At 33.9% G+C, this 16,435-nt stretch overlaps 1 long non-coding RNA gene across 4 annotated transcripts in view; it reads right to left on the bottom strand.

The window, feature by feature from the left end:
- The window catches only part of LOC147838786 (uncharacterized), a 60,625-nt gene extending 55,623 nt beyond the window's left edge, over positions 1 to 5,002 (bottom strand). The window contains exons 1-2 of one of the 4 annotated variants that reach the window (XR_015520091.1): positions 4,820 to 5,002; positions 4,673 to 4,747 (exon numbers count right to left, since the gene is read on the bottom strand). This is a non-coding gene — a long non-coding RNA (uncharacterized LOC147838786). Of the gene's footprint in view, positions 1 to 4,672; positions 4,755 to 4,803 lie in introns of all 4 variants that reach the window. The other 3 variants (XR_015520092.1, XR_015520090.1, XR_015520093.1) reach the window with 3 other exon arrangements.
- Between the last annotated feature and the right edge of the window lie 11,433 nt (positions 5,003 to 16,435).

Genomic DNA, 16,435 nt, shown 5'->3' with positions numbered 1-16,435 from the left:
CTGGGCCTGAACTGGACCAGATATGTTGGTGTGTCATGACTGCAATGTTTTTTATAAACCCTTGAAGTATTTCGCTTTATGGCTGTGCATTTTCTTAAAGCGACCTGTTTAATAGAATTTTTTCTGTACTCAAAAATGATTTCAATTCATTTTAAAAGTGGATCAAGATTACATACGAGGCCCGCATATACATTTTTAACATCTGGGCCAAATACTACATTTAATATCTGGCCCAAGTCTTAAGTGCCACCTGTAAGACGGTTTGTAGTTTTATGCTATCTGTGTGTCTACCAGTGATCTCCCAGGATTAGATCGCTGGTGATTGTGACATTACATTGTCGTATACATTTATAATAAGCCCTAAGAAAGCAGATCACATACAGAGTAAATACTGTCTAACCTAAGGAGCCAACATCTTACTGTGACGATATGTTAACACTGCAGCAATGAAAGAATATGTGCAATTTGTGCATTATTTAAATATGTAACATTTTGTAGTGCATTTTAGTGATTGTTTAAAGCCATTTGACAATTTCAGTCATCCTATTCTTCATCTGCTCATCACCGATAAGCAGACTAAACAGTCTGTTAGTCATTGCACGTAACAATTTAGCATTTCTTGGACACTTTTAATGCAATATATTTGTTCTGCATTTATAAAGTGCTAATGTTTTAAAGTTGTAAATATGTTTTAAATGCTATTTTTCTATGCACAATTTGAATTGACAGAACGGGACTGATAAACTACATATTATAAATATTAAGTATAGTAACTGCAGGTTAAAGGAACAAAACAGAAAAAAGTAATAATACAGCGCAGAAAATTTATTTAAGGGAAAGTATAGATTTTCTAAAGTACACTAATTTTTTTATTGATTTACTACATTTTTTTTAAAGGTAAGCTGTTGCAAACAATGTATATGGGCTGAATTGAAACAATTAAAACTTAGTATTGTTCATCTTAATTTGTTTGTTTAAAATTCCTTAATTCTGTATGGGGCAAAACATTTTTGAATGCAATATATACAGTACATGCTATCATACATAAGGGAATTGGTATTGTTTTTTTTTTAACCCAAGGACTGAGTCATACTGAAATATGTTCATGTCTATCAGTGATGGAGCACTTTCAAATCAACTTCTGACACTTGAGAATGAAACAGCTTTATCATCATTGATATGAAAGTGACTCTGAACATGAGGTCAATATCATGGCAGCCAGGTCAAGGGATGGAAACTTCAACAGTACATGCATATTTAGATTGATTTTTGAGTGCAGATAATGAAATGGTTTGTGGCTCATCAAAGAAATTCTGAGGAATAATCGGTTTGATACCTTGTGGATGCACCAAGTAAAGATCTATTATATACACTCACCGGCCACTTTATTAGGTACACCTGTCCGACTGCTCGTTATTGTAAATTTCTAATCAGCCAATCATATGGCAGCATCAATGCATTTAGGCATGTAGGCATGGTCAAGGTGATCTGCTGCAGTTCAAATCGAGCTTCAGAATGGGAAAGAAAGGTGATTAAAGGTGAAGTATTTCTGAAACTGCTGATCTACTGGGATTTTCACGTACAGCCCTCTCTAGGGTTTGCAGAGAATGGTCAAAAAAAGAGAAAATATCCAGTGAGTGGCAGTTCTGTGGGGGTGCAAATGCTTTGTTGATGCCAAAGGAGAATGGCCAGACTGGTTTGAGCTGATAGAAAGGGAACAGTAACTCAAATAACCACTCGTTACAACCCAGCTATGCAGAAGAGCATCTCTAAATGCAAAACATGTCCAACCTGGAGGTAGATGGGCTACAGCAGCAGAAAACCACACCAGATGCCACTTCTGTTAGCTAAGAACAGGAAACTGAGGCTACAATTAGCACAGGCTCACCAAAATTGGACAATAGCAGATCAAAAAACATTGCCTGGTCTGATGAGTCTTGATTTCTGCTGCGACATTCGGATGGTAGGGTCAGAATTTGGCATCAACATCATGAAAGCATGGACCTGCCTTGTATCAACACTTCAAGCTGGTGGTGGTGGCTCCAACCAAGTACTAATAAGGTGTACCTAATAAAGTGGCAGGTAAGTGTAAAACTATTCATGACCTCATGTTCTTTAGAATCCAAATACTGCCCCATGTGTATTCTTTATTAATATATATAAAACAATGCTCGATTTATTCTGTCTACTATATGCAATGCCTATATGATATCAATCACTGCACACTCACATACAATTAGATTTCTTGGTAATAGTTTAGTTTGAGTATCAAACTTCATCATTAACTGGCTGTTGTACTTATGAATTACATATTCTGCATGATCTTATTCTACAACCCTAATTCTACATAATACCAACAGTAAACTAAACCTGCAGCTACTTTAATAAGCAGAAAATTATCAGTTTATTAGGCTAAATGTCTTAGTTAATGGTTTAATGGCGACAACTGTACTTTAAAATGACCGTGTGAGACCAAAATCTTGCTTGATATCACAAACTCATATACATAGATGCAGTACTTATTAAGGCTATATTTAAATATAAAACACCAAGGAATATAAAATCAGAGAACTGTCGAGAGATCGACTAAAAGCTACTGGTTCCTCTTTACAAATTTGTCTGGACACACATAAAAAAAACGAAAATCGCTATTTACTACCCCTCATTTCTCTTCATGGGTCCTAATGGGTCTGTGCGCCACATTAATCCCCACTGATGCTATAAAAAAAAAACATTTTCCACCAGATATGCCTCTTTATCTCTTAAAAACAGACATTTTTCCTTTTCTCCATCAAAAGACAGTCCATAAACCCACTTACATCTGTGCCGCAGTAAAATTACCAGCAAGACTAATGGGGAGGCGGTTTCAAACTTGACTGGCATTTGAGAGAGTGTCCCTCTGACTGAAAAGCCATTATTGACACAGATGTGGTGGTCAAATATACACAGTGATGCTATTTTGGTGACGGTTTCATTAGCCTGTGACAGTCCCATCAACACCTTCGGTAACACACTCAACACGTGTGGGGATTCTGGATAGCCAGGTCCCCAATGCGTGTATTAATGACGAGCATATGCTAAAACAGTCGAATTAAGCATCTGTTAGGAAATTACCGAAGTGCAGCAACTGTAATGAATATGTCTCACATGCAGACGCAAATTCTCAACACAAACTTGGGGCCTGACAAATGGATGCGATGATTAAATTCACTGACTTGATTGGGCAAACATGGGACATCTGGGATAGTTGAAACATTAGCAGCTAAGAGTCAGCTCTTTGCAATCAGCGTTGAGAGGAAGCATGCATTTTACATATCTTTTCAATCAAAAGCAATCAGTACTTTTACGTAGTTAATGGGAATCTACAATGGACATCTGAACAGTGAAATTGGCCATCTTTCTATTCATAAGTGTGAACTGACTGACAGAGTGACTGACTGTCTAGTCATACCTCCATCCATTGATCCATCCATCCATTGATCCATCCATTGATCCATCCATCCATCCATCCATTCATATATCCATCCATCCATCCATCCATCCATCCATCCATCCATCCATCCATCCATCCATCCATCCATCTAACTATCTAACTGACTGACTGTCTGTTTGTCCATCCATCCAACTAATAAGCTAACAAACTAACTGACTGTCTCTCTGTCTGCTTATCCATCCATCAATCCATCTAAAGAACCAATTTACTGACTATACCACTGTCTGGTCATCCATCTGTCCATCCATCCATCCATCCATCCATCCATCCATCCATCCATTTATGCAACTAACTGACTGACTCTGTTCATCCGTCCATCAATTCCAACTAGTGAACTAACTGACCAACTGTGCCTCTGTCTGTTTGCCCATTCATCCATCCATCCGTCTATCTAATGAACTAACTTACTGACTATACCTTTGTCTGGTCATCCATCCATCTATCCATCCATCCATCCATCCATCCATCCATCCATCCATCCATCCATCCATCCATCCATCCATCCATCCATCCATCCATCCATCCATCCATTAAACTAACTGACCGACTCTCTGTTCCTCCATCCATCTATTCAACTAGTAAACTAAATGACTTACTAACTATACCTCTGTCTGGTCATCCATCCGTCCGTTCATCCATCCATCCATCCATCCATCCATCCATCCATCCATCCATCCATCCTTTATGCAACTTACCAACTGACTGAGTGACTGTCTGTCTGTCTGTCTGTCTGTTCATCCATCCATCCATCCATCCATCCATCATTTATGCAACTTATTAACTGACTGTCCCTCTGTCTGTTCATCCATCCATCCATCCATCCATCCATCTAACTTACTGACTATACCTCCGTCTGGTATTCCATCTGTTCTTCCATTCATCCAACTAATGAATTAATTAACTAACTGACTGTCCCTCTGTCTGTTCATCCGATCATCTATCTATCCATCCATCCATCCATCCATCCATCCATCCATCCATCCATCCATCCATCCATCCATCCATCCATCTATTCAACTAGTGAACTAACTGACCACTTGTGCCTCTGTCTGTTTGCCAATCCATCTATCTATCCATCCATCCATCCATCCATCCATCCATCCATCCATCCATCCATCCATCCATCCATCCATCCATCCATCCATCCATCCATCCATCGCCTTCTATCTATCATTTGACTCTCTGCTCATCCATCTATTCATCCATCTGTCCATCCATTAATCCATCCAACTTACCAACAATTCTGCCAAAATTCTGGTCACTTCATAAAAAACTGAGTGGCAAAATATAACTGCAAAATAAATGGAAACCTAACTAAACCGTTACGAGCAAATGCCGGCTCACACGACTACAGTTAAAATCTTCCCAGCAGTTCCCAGTAGGAAGTTTCTTGCGTTAGTGCTGGGTTACTTCTTCCTGGCCTTTCTATTAGCGGACTCTCATCAGCATCACCTCTCAGTAAATGGACCTGAATAAACAGGGGCCTGAGTGATTGATTAGCCCGATCTTGAGCACCGTGGTTCAGGGACAGTTAATGTTTAATGAGGTGGTTTAGCCCAATGGCCTTAACCTGGATTTAGAGTTCAGACTTGGCTGCTTCCATCATTCATGATTACCTGTAAAGAGACCACTCAATGAGGACAATAGCACCTTGAGAAAGGTCTCTGTTAGCATTCTTATCCATTCTAATGGCACATAAAATGTATTAATAATAATTATAATAATAACATATTTAATAAAATCAAAGTAACAGATATAATTTTGCCAGAATACAAATATATTTTTTGAATCACTGACTATGATGAATGATACTCTTTGCTCCCGATGGTGTAGTTACTACATCTGTCAGCAGCAGACGGTGGTAACAAGCTGAATCTTGACCCTCGTGCACCAGTAGGAAAACAACTCTATTTTTCAAAGCATGTTATAGTTTTCAATTGGCATTTTGAATCCACATGCGCTGTGAATCCCTCTGGAGTTGCTTGTTTGTTCTATTCGGTAACAAGCTAAAAAGAGGACTGAAACATTGTTGTTTTATTTCGGGTTATACAGTGCACTTTACTATTATTGGCACCCTTGGTAAAAAGTCTTTTAAAAAGGCTGTCTTTATTGGTTAACCTTTTATTTAAACGTTTGCTCTGTTAAGAAAAACCGAAGATGCTTGAGTTTGTTTTTGAGAGCCTTTTTATTTTTAAATAAAAAACCCCTTCAAATGGTTTGTGCTGTTGGTGATGTAGGATTATAGTTTTGGAGACTTAATGTTTTTTTGTTGTTTTCTTATAGCTTCTTCCTGTTTAATGCAAATCACAGCTCTTCTCTTTGGTTTTCCCAAATTCGTGATAAATGACTAAATGTGTTTGGTCTTTGCGTTTCCACATATTTATAATGCTGTGAAAGAGCTTTTATTGGTTGAACAATTACAGTCATCCAGTTGTACTAAAAAAAGTAACATATTGTGGGGATAGTCTGGGAATATTCTTCACAAATACTTTGCTTACATGAATTCAATGAAGTGCCAAAACATTTGGCACAAATACATCGAAGAAAAATATATATTTTGTTTACACACCTGGGCTATTTTTGTAGTTTTTATTTATTTATTTATTTATTTATTTATTTATTTATTTATTTATTTATTTATTTATTTATTTATTTATTATTTGTTATTTGTTTTTATTATTATTAATTCATTTATTTATTATTTTATTTTATTTCTTTGCTATTTGAGATAAATATCTAGTTTAAAGAATAAAGAAATATTATTAATTTATATTAATATTATTATTATTATTTCTTTATGTTTATTTATTACTATTATTATTATTTATTTCTAATTAATATTATTATTATTATTAATTGCTTTATTCAATTATTGTTTTATTTTATTCATTTTTTAGATAAAGATCTAAAGGTTAAACAATGAAGGTATTTTTATTTATTTATTTTTTTATTTTATTTTATTCATTTATCTATTTATTTAATGATTATTTTTGTTTTTGCAGTTTGTTTTCCTTGAGTTTTTTATTTATTTTTATTAGTATTATTATTACTTGTTTATTTATTACTATTATTATTATTACTATTATTATTTACTTATTTATTATTATTAAAGTATTATTATTATTATTATTATTATTATTATTATTAATTGCTTTATTTAATTATTATTTTATTTTATAAATTTTTAGATAATATCTAGTATGTTTTTATCTATATTATGTACTTATTATTATTATTATTATTATTATTATTATTATTATTAATATTATTACTACTATTATTATTAACTAACTGTATTTGGTTAAGTGGAACAATAGTCCAAACAGCTGATATGGTCAATCCAGCAACGCTCAGCCAATCTATGATCTCATTTTATGACATCACACACAAAATTAGCAGCAAACTTGTGTTTGGTGGCCCAAAATAATCTGATTAATATTTACAAAACACTTTGACGAAGCAGGTCCAAAAGTGCTTGCCCTGTGTAAAATCCAACGGTTATCAGATCCATCCTCACATCCATTTATAGCAAATGTTATAGTATCTCTCCACCGCACGATGACATCATTGATGACATCGTTAAGTGACACAAGGGAACAGGATAATGACCTCTGGCACTGTGCCACGTCTCCTGTCCGTTTCACATGTGGCGGGTACAGAGGGCATGGCACGTCCACTTCTGTGCTATTAGCTGGAGTTAAGAAGCGTAACTTTACACAGACTATTAATGAATAATAGGCTGGAGATTTTGTTACTCTGTCACACAACCTCATGTTACGTTGAAGGCCGTTACAGGTATGTTTAAACATTCCATTCAGGCATACTGTAACGCTCGGACGGATGACCAAAGAGACGGGTGTTATATCTTGACACAGATCTGATAAAAAGCAAACAGTGCTATTGAATAAATAAATGATGGCAGGACAAGATGGACATCATGCATGACTGTAAAATTATTCTTGAGGCTGGACAGAAAGGAAACATTAGCATGGCAACATAAAATAGCATAATCCTCAAAAAGAGTATTTTGTTGCATTTGTTTTTTGCTCAAATTCGTAGTCAGAAGCTTTTAACTTCAAAATTCCCCTCACACTCAGGAAAATGTGACTTTTACAGTATTAATTACTAATGTGAAAGTATATTAAATCTGATAAATTATATTATTATATTAAGCGTGCCATGGTGGCTCAGTGGTTAGCACTGTCACCTCACAGCAAGAAGGTCACTGGTTCGAGTACCGGCTGGGTTAGCTGGCATTTCTGTGTGGATTCTGTTTGCATGTTCTCCCTGTGTTCATGTGGGTTTCCTCCAGGTGCTCCGGTTTCCCCTACAGTCCAAAAACATGCACTATAGGTGAATTGAATAAACTAAATTGGCAAATGAGTGTGTATGGATATTTTCCAGTACTGGGTTGCAGCTGGAAGGACATCCGCTGTGTAAAACATCCACTGGATAAGTTGGCAGTTCATTCCGCTGTGGCGAGCACAAATGAATAAAGGGACTAAGTCGAAGGAAAATTAATGAATTTTAATGTGATATCAAATAAAATATTGTGACATTTTGTAACATTATATTAAATATTGCTAGATTATAACAGTTTAAAAAAAATGCATGTGCTGCCTATTGGCCTTTTTTTCTGGGAAATAAATAAATAAACAAGCTTGAGAAAATAAGAAAATTAGAGAATAGTATAAGAAAAAAATAAGAGAAAACTAAAACATTAACAAAAAAACATAAATACATAAGAAACAAAAATAAACACAATATACATAATACATTCAAAAAATAAAAGGAAAATTTGTCAGGAGAAAAAAATAATAAATAGATGTACATTAAATAAATAAATAAATAAATGTAAAAACAAAAGAAACTATCAAAACTTAACAAGGAGAAAAATAAACCAGGAAACAAGTAAATTAGAGAAATAACTAACTAACTAACTAACTAACTAACTGTTATGTGAGAGACACTGACAACGGAGTTGCGGATCCAACTGCAGGATTTATTATTAAGAGTAGTCAGGCAGGCAATGGTCAATGGGGCATACAGGTACATGCAAAGCAATGCAAAGTCGTGGTCAAAGAACAGGCAGCAATGGGTCAAACAAACAGATCAAGCAAAGAGTTAAAACACAGCTAGGCTAAACAAGGAAGAAACACATCATAATGCTCACATATAAACAAGACTCAGCCCTGTGTGTGTGCACGTGTGGTGTATGTATAGTCCATTTAATCACCTCATAATGATGCTCAAGCTGTGTGTGTGTAACTAAATAAGCAACTTACTAACAAACTAACTTACTAACTAACTAACTAACTAACTAATTAACCTTCCAACTAACTAACTAACTAACTAACTAACTCACTCACTCACTCACTCACTCACTCAACTAACAAATGTACTAACAAACTAAATAACAAATATACTAATAAACTAACTAACAACTAACTAACTAACTAACCAACTAACTAACTAACTAACTAACTAACTAACTAACTAACTAACTAACTAACTAACTAACTAACAAACTAAATAAAAAAACAATAAACCAACTAACTAACTAACCAACCAACCAACCCACCCACCCACCTACTCACTCACTCACTCACTCACTCACTCACTCACTAACAAATGTACTAAGAAACTAAATAACAAACAAATAAACTAACTAACTAACAAATTTACTAACAAACTAAGTAACAAACAAACTAATAAACCAACCAACCAACCAACCATCCAACTAACTAACTAACTAACTAACTAACTAACTAACTAACTAACTAACTAACTAACTAACTAACTAACTAACTAACGAACTAACGAACTAATGAACTAACAAACTTTTAAAGTAAATAAATTACAAAGTAACTAACAAACTAATAAACTAACTTTCTAAATAACTTTTAAGATAAATAACTTACAAACAAAGTAACTAACAAACGAATAAGCCAACTTTCTAACAAACGAACTAACTTTCTAAGTAACTAACCAAATAAATAAATAAATAAATAAAAATACAAAAGAAAGAAAGAAAAAAAGAAAGAAAGAAATTAATGATCTTATTTGCAAATAATTACAATCAACTAGCAAACAAGCACCCAGAACACTGAGATCCATTTAGCAATGACATACCAAACGAATAGAACTCTTTAGCAACACCATAGCAATCACCCAGAATCAGTGAGTTTGACAGAAATAGAAATATTTTCTTACAAAGAAAAATGCATCTCCTGTATTATTATTATCAATATTAATCCAAACTGCAGACCTAATCAGCAATAATACTCTTTGTAAAGCTTGAGTAAAATGAGCTATAATCTGGTTTAGCAGTGCACAGAGAATCACTATATCCAACATAATACCGTTTAAGGGCTTCTTATCACATTTCAGCATAAACTGGTTCATCTGGATTCGACAGTAACACTGCATGATCTGATTAGACGAGTGCAGAATAAGTTAATCCATCACAATCAGACGGAACGTGGGCTGCTGGGCCACTACAGTCGTCACACGGATCATTTTCTGCGATACGTTTCAACCCAAAACTTGATTCCCATCGGCCTCTGAAATATTCAGTCCAGCCGGTATGTCTGTGACCTAAAGATTCGTATCTTTTCACCTTTATACCGGCAAGTAAGGCTTTCAATGAATATTTTATTTGGCATTGAGTGAATGGGCAAGCAAGGCATGACATAAAGGTAACAGCCGAGTGGTCATTTTGAGCTTTAGTCCTCATGTAGTGTCATCTTTTCTCAGATTTCCACCAAAAGCTCAAGTTTTACCAGCAAAACCTGGACATCTGAGAGCAAGAAACACTCTCCTAGAGCCAATTTCAACAGAAAAATAAGAGACATGTATATATAAATAGATGAAAAGGTGGGGATAAAGGGAACAAATTAGAAAAAAATGAATGGGGAGTATTAAAAAAAAACAGTTGTAGACAAAATTATTTGTCCTCCTGAGAAATTTTTGTTGTTTTAAAAATATTTTTAAAGTCATTTTAGCTAAGCAAAGACACTTTTTCACAGTATTTTCTATCACATTTTTCTTCTAGATAAAGTCCTATTTTTTTTAGATTGGCTGGAAATAAAATAAAATAAAAAGTTAAATACAATTAAATAAAATTTAACAAATAAATAAAATTAAATTAAAAATAAAAATAAATTAAATTAAAAATTAAATTAAAAATAATATAATATAAAATTAAATTAAACAATCAATTCAATTAAAAATAAAATTAAAATGATTAAAGTAAACTAAACTTAAACTAAAATAAAAAAACAAAACAAAAATAAATAAAATATAAAAATACATTTAAAATAAAATAAAATATAAAAATAAATAAAAAATTTCATTAAATTAAATAAACAGGCATCGGGGTGGCGCAGTGGGTAGCAATTTCGCCTCCCAGCAAGAAGGTTGCTGATTGGAGTGTGATGGGTTGCGGCTGGAAGGGCATACGCTGCATAAAAACTGCTGGATAAGTTGGAGGTTCATTCCGCTGTGGTGACACCGGATTAATAAAGGGACTAAGCCAAAATGAATGAATGAATGAAAATTTAATTAAATTAAATAAACAGGTTTCACTAAGTCAAACTGAAGAAACTTTAAAGACTATTATGAATTAAATTTCAGATTAACAAAAAACAAAAAATGGGCCCGAATGATTTTTTTTACTTGCCTATCATAAAAAATAAATAAATAAAAACTCTAATTTAGTTATTTATTAGCAACACATTTCACATGATGTATCAAAACAAGCAAACTCTACATACATACACTTTTCATTTAAAATAATACAAAAATGAACAGATGTAAGCACAACAGTCTATTCAGGTCAGTGTCCTCACTCTAAATACATAGAGACCTTGTAAACATTATTATAAGGAAGACAACCAAACCATGTTGGAAAACAGAGTTAATAAATAAGTCTTTTGTTAAACTTTTTATTGAGCTGGAATGTTGGTCAGTTGGTAGGTTTTGGCCAGATTGGGATTAGGTTTACATTAACAAAGAAAAAATCAAGACATGTTTAAAATGATTTATAACTTACAACACAATATTTCGATGAATGTAAGACTATTTAAGGCCTAAAATGTTGTTATGGGTAATCATAATAAATAGTTTTTCCCCGATTGGCTACAGAAACCACTGTGGTCCAATGACTTGCCTAATTAGCCTTACCTGCTTATTGTTTACCCAGTTAACCAAGTCTTTAAATGACACTTTAAGCTGAATATTAATACATTGCAAAATAAATAGAACAACATTACAGTGTGTACTGCCATTGCAGCAAAAAAAAAAAAAAGGTTATTAGAAATTAGTTTTTAAAACTATATGTTCAAACATTTGTTAAAGACAAACTTCCGCTCTAGGGAAAATATTTGAAAAGAATAAAACTGCCTAATAATTGGCCTAATAGATATGTCTTCAACTGTTGTAAACAATGCAAAACCTGATAAGAACAAATTACACAAAACATTTTAGGAAAATTATTTCCTAAAGCATTTGTGTAAACTAATGCAGAATCAGAAAAAATGAGTCGGAAAAACAAGCAAACAAAAAAAGAGAAAATTAACATGTAGGTGAGGAATAAATAATACAATTAAGAAGGACTAGATAAATAGAGAAAATTCATAGGTGAAACATTCATTCATTCATTCATTTTCCTTTGGCTTAGTTCTGTATTAATCAGGGGTCGACACAGCCAAATGAACTGCCAACTTATCCAGCATATGTTTCATGCAGCGGATTCCCTTCCAGCTGCAACCCAGTACTGAGAAACACCCATACACTCTCATTCACACACATACATTGCGGAAAATTTAGCTTACCCAATTCACATATACAGTAGCTCATGTCTTTGGACTTGTGGGGGAAACCAGGGCACCTGGAGGAAACCCACACAAACACAGGGGGAACATGCAAACTCCACACAGAAACGCCAACTGACCCAGCTGAGCCTTGAACCAGTGATCTTCTTGCTGTGAGGCGACAATGCTAATTACTTCGCTGCCATGTTGTCTATGTAACAATTTACTATCTCATTTTGTTAGACATAACCAAACAAACAATGCATAAATAGATAGAAAATATTAAACAAGACTTGAGGGAAATTAAACAGAGGATTATAAAACATTTGATTTAGCACAGAATGAATGGGAAAATAAGGCGTGAATTCTCAGCGTTCCACTTTAAGCTCAAGTGCGACCAATGTGAGAAACTATACCAAAACATGGTCATGACATCTGAGAGCATGTAAAACTCTCCTTGAGTCAATTCCAACAGAATTACGCATTCAGCTCAGCAATAGATGGACTGGACTCCAGGAAAGCCCTTCAGCTATGATTATATTCACAATTGACTGCCTCGATTGCTGTTATAAAACAGCCTGGGGACAAAGTAATCAATATAACGGTGGTCATATGTTTCTCCTTGAGAGACTTTTTAGATAATAATCATTATGTTTTAAGAGCCTAGTTTTCTTTGGATACTGTGTGGAAAAAAAATTATGTATGTGCTTTGCTAGCTGGTCGCATGTTTACTAGGTATGATACGAGACATGCATTTATATTGTAAATAAATAAATAAAACTTCTGGCTGAAATATTTTCAAATGCATTCTATTTTAAACATGTTAAGAATTTTATGTTAGAAGCTTGGAAAAAACATTACAAGCATTAAATTTTGTTACAACGTCACATGGGAAAATGTATTTTGTGAAGCTTGAGTAAAATGAGCTATAATGTATTATAAAAAAAATAAAAGAAATGACTGAATTAATGAATGAATTACTGAGAGAAAATCATAAACATAGGAGGAAAAGAAAATACAGAAGTAGAAAAAAAGAAAGTGGAGAGAAAATAGGATATTAAATAAATAAACAAATAAATAAATGAATGAATACAAATATATACAAATTTAAATAAAAAACAGAAAAAAATAAAGTAAACAAATATTAAAATGAAAAAAAAACAAATACATACATATCAAAATAAATAAACAAATAAATAAACAATAATCATTAAAATAAATATTACAATAAAAATCAGATACATACATATTAAAATAAAAAATAAAAAAACATTAAAATAAATAAATAAAAATCAAATACATACATATAAAAATAATAAACATTAAAACAAATAAATAAATGACAAATACATACATATTAAGAAAAAAAATAAAAAAGAACAAATAAGCATTACTATAAATACTAAAATTAAAACAAATACATACACATTCAAATAAATAAATAAATAAACGTAATAATTAAATAAAAATACATGCATATTCAAATAATTTAATAAAATTAATAAATAAATATCAAATACATACATGTTAAAATAAATAAATAAATAAATAAACAAATACATAAACACTAATATAAATATTAAAATAAAAACAAATACATATTAAAATAAATAAATAAAAAACATAAAAAACATTAAAATAAAAAAAACAAACACATACATATTAAAATAAATAAATAAATAAATGTTAAAATTAATAAAATAAAAAACAAATACATACATATTAAAATAAATAAATAAATAGGGCAAGCAAACATATAAACCAAGAATTTAAACTAATAAAAAAATAACTGAAAACGTAAAAAAAAAAAGGTTTCCAGTTAAAACAAACAATTTAAAATAACTCTCAAGCACTTCATTTTCATATTTTTCAGCTTATCGATTAAAATGTTAACAGTGTTAAAATGTTATCATTTCATAAACTCAAGTAAATGTAAACTTACAGTGAACAATTGTATTTTATTAACTAATAGGACAACAAGTTAATAAATGCTGTAGCCATGTATACTATGCACACTGTAAAAAAAAAAGTTAACTCCACTCAAAATTGTAAGGCAACTTGCTGCAGAACTTTTATGAGTTTATTCAAATTTTAACCCAAGTGCTGCATGCACTTGACTCAATTTAAGTTCAGTCAACTCAAAAAGCTCTGCAGCAAGTTGCCTCACAATTTACTTTATCTGTCACAATTCCTCCCTCCACTACAGTATTTATTCAAATTTATTTAGTATGTAATAATTAATTAAATGTAATATTTTTTATTTGTAATACATATATTTTGTATTTGTTTTTAATTGATAATTCAAAGAATTCTAGTCTTCTAGTTCATGAATTGTCTATAATATATCACATCACAGCATTCAGCAGACCTGAGCTGAAATCCTGATTCAGCATCCAGGATTAAAAAAAAAATGAAAACAATAAAAACTGCACCTTTAGAGTGTGTAAACAATACAAAAGCACATTTAGGCTTTTGCTTTGCTTTAACCCTTGAGAAAAATGCTGTTCATGAACATCACTGTACAAACCTGACTCAGTAGTATGCACTCACGTTGAAAAACCCCAAGTGTACACTCGTGATTCAGCACCCAAAGTGCACGTGGGTAAACTGTTCTCCTCATTACGCTTGGCAAACGCTCCTCTGTGCTACACATGCTGCCTTTTGCTTAGAGATGACAGCTTGGCAGAGGAACAAAGGAGAGGAGGAGGAGAAAGAAAACTAGGTCAAGAAAACCCTGATTTTGCAATCCTGCACACCTCATCTGTTACCATACGATGCACAAAGCATTGAGACACTGCCTATGCATGTGCGTGTACATGTGCGTAAGCAGTGACATGCATTACTATTAACATTGCCTGTGTTTAGAAATAAAGGTTGGTGTAGCTCGATGCATAACTTTGCACATTACTACTAAAAAATGTTTGAAATGGTCAGAATCACTGGAAACAATGTAATATACATTGCTCCAGGTAGGTTTCGTCGCATGCTTTAGATGTCAAATCCACTAGAGGACGATGTCTATTGTGAATCTGAAATATCAAAAAAGACTTTTGCTGCTTGTTCAAACTACTTATATAAAATAAGTTGAAACAACACAATTCACTAGGTGGTTTGTAAGCAAATAAATATGTTGAAGATAGAAGTTGGAAGTATAAGGTCATGGCCATCACCATCCACTGAATTGACTCTATCACTGTCTCTCTTTTCCACCAATAACTGTGGTGAGTGCACTGGCGCTGTTGTCCTGTGGCTGCCATCACATCATCCAAGTGAATGTTTCAATGGCCAAGGGGAAATGGAAGGGGAGGGGGTAGGGGTACAAAAATAAATTTGGGATTGGGTCTAAATGCGCTATATAAATACACATTATATTAATTAATAAGGTGCATTTCTCCTCCTAACCAGAAGGAGGTGCTCCTCTGACTTCACACAACACAGTCCAATTTCTATGCGTCCTCCAGAACAGTATAGAGCGCCTTTTTCCTGTCATCTTCTTTGAGCCACCACTCAAGCCAGATTAGCAACAGCTAATGTTGGTATGGCTGTGTCCGAAATTGAATATTTTCATACTATATAGTACGATAAACACAGTATGTGCACTGAGTAGTATGTCTGAATTCATAGAATTCGAAAATCAGTATGCGAGAAGTGAGGTGACATTCCATGTCCCAAGAGCCAGTTTCTGTGCCTAATGATCCTAATCTTCGACCACCACCCGTTCCACAATGCACCGGCCCCTTCAGCTCCACCTGCAGGTGGTGGGCCTGTAGGAGGATGGTCCCACATCGTTCCTTCGGGCTAAGCCCGGCCGGGTTCCGTGGGAAAAACCCAGCCACCAGGGGCTCTCATATGAGCCCCAACCCCAAGCCTGGCTCCAGGGTGGGGCCCCGGCTGCACCATACCAGGCGACGTCACAGTCCTTGATGTAGTTGTACTCGTATTACAATGGGGCGGTTTGCTGCCAAGTGTGGCACGGCTGGGATGAGAATCAGCACCTCCAAGTGCGAGGCCATGGTGCTCCACTGGGAAAAGGTGGTTTGCCATCTCCAAGTTGGAGAAAAGTCCTTACCCCAGGTTTAAGTACCTCGGGGTTTTGTTCACGAGTGAGGAAAGGATGGATTGTGAGATT

Source organism: Danio rerio, chromosome 21 (genome assembly GCF_052040795.2).
Source record: "Danio rerio strain M-AB ecotype USA chromosome 21, GRCz13ab, whole genome shotgun sequence".
In the NCBI taxonomy this organism is placed as follows: domain Eukaryota; kingdom Metazoa; phylum Chordata; class Actinopteri; order Cypriniformes; family Danionidae; genus Danio; species Danio rerio.
Note: the sequence above shows the minus strand (reverse complement) of the source record. Positions and strands in the feature narration are given on the sequence as shown.